Genomic DNA, 1,991 nt, shown 5'->3' on the forward strand with positions numbered 1-1,991 from the left:
GTGGATCACTCGAGCATTACCGTAAATAACATCGCTAAACTTACAAAGAGAGGAGCCACAAGATGATGAGGTAATCTTTGATGGTTCGTGCACTCGTGGCCCTTCAATTTGTTTGCAACTCAAAAGGTTCTTTATCTGGCTCCATGACGACGACGAAGATGATGATGTTGATGGTACCGTCTTCTGCTTTAGCTTTTGCGTTTGCGTCTGAGGCGGCGGTTGAGACGACGTTTTCTTCTTTGTGTTCTTCTTCTTTGGGTCTGAAGATAAGCGCCTTTGCTTGTGGGTTGTTTCTGGTATGAAAGGGAGAGGAGCCATGACGAAAAAGAGAATATCGAAGAAAGCGAAAATAGAATTGAAAACTAGATTACACTCTCTCCAATATATAGAATATACAATATACAAGAAGTGAGGGATAGGAGAGAAGGAATCTTTGTTGTTTTGTTTGTGTTTTTGGTGGGAATGGGATCCGAGAAGACTTAAGTGACCGAGTGGGATCAAAACAATCCAATATAACTAATCCATACATATGGAGTTTGGTTACCTTTTTTTTTAACGTACGTACGCTTCAATTTAGAGTTACAGTACCCACTTTATTAAATATTGAGAAGCACATAATAGTTTCATATAGTTCTATTACATGGCATCCAACCATACAAAACGTTGACACAGATCCAGATTTAGATTTTGGTATGTAATGGCGATATACACACTCTTCATAAAATAACAAAGTTAATATATTTTTATTGGAGTAGGTGATATCAACTACAAACATATATGATTCTCGATTATTTTAAATTGTATGCATTAGGCTATGTAGTGGAGTTGGCCACCGTTCTGTTTGCCTTTTTGTTCCTCCATGTTTTTAGGACTAATGCAAAGATAGTATACGGTTACAATACTTTAAAATAATCTAATTACTATAGAGATAAGTTTTAGGGGATGTATTTAACTTGACATTTTAAGTGATTTGTGTGAAATTTACATATTCTATGTTATTCAATCATGGATTTTAAAAAGTCTATTAAAATCCACTGTTATTGAACTGATGATTTAAAAATCTACTTTAAAATCCATTAAAATTCATTGTTATTGAACTGATGATTTAAAAATTTACTTTAAAATCCACTGTTATTCAAAACAGTTTTGTGGATTAGGATTTTAATAATTTTTAGAATTCTGGAGGATTCTGGAGGATTTGTTTAGTTAAAAATATATAAATCTAAATCTCATGATTTTAGGTGGGATTTGAAAGAATTTTACAGAAAATCATATGAACTTCTCTAAAATCTATCAAAATTCTAAATTTCCTAAATCCTATCAAATTTTCCAAAATCATGATTTGAATACACCCATTTTAGACCCAGATATATATATATATACCACTAATTAATACCAAAATTTTAGATTTCGGAAAGGAGCTATATATACATAATGTGATGTTTTTGAGAAAAAAGACCATTGGGGGAGATGACTCTCCTAAAAATATCTTAATGGGATCCAAAATTCACGTGTCATACTACGATTGACAGATACTTGGTAATTGAATCCCTAATTCATGTATACATCCCTTTGGAACATTTGAAACTATCCTGTTTCACTTAGCTTTCCGGACCACGACCTATTATGTTTGGCAGGAGGCATGGAAAGAGCTACCATTTTACGAATAACTACCCTTTTGATTTTTCATTTTCTTTTTTGGTTGTGAATAGACGATGTTTTCATGCTTTTTTAGAGAATTTGTAATAAAAATTATATTGTGATACATCAAGTATGTGAATTTCTCAAACTTGCTCGATATCGAGTATTAAAAATATATTGAAATTAATGTAAATCACTAATATAAACTATATATAAAAGTATTTCTAGCTATATCTATATTTTTAATTTTAATTAAATACATATAATATGTTCAAAATCAAAATTGACGAAAACAACATTAATAAACTTTAGTATAATTTTTTTTTTTTTTTTTTTTTAACATTTAAAAA

The sequence above is a fragment of the Camelina sativa genome, chromosome 3, assembly GCF_000633955.1.
Source record: "Camelina sativa cultivar DH55 chromosome 3, Cs, whole genome shotgun sequence".
NCBI classification, from domain to species: Eukaryota; Viridiplantae; Streptophyta; class Magnoliopsida; order Brassicales; family Brassicaceae; genus Camelina; species Camelina sativa.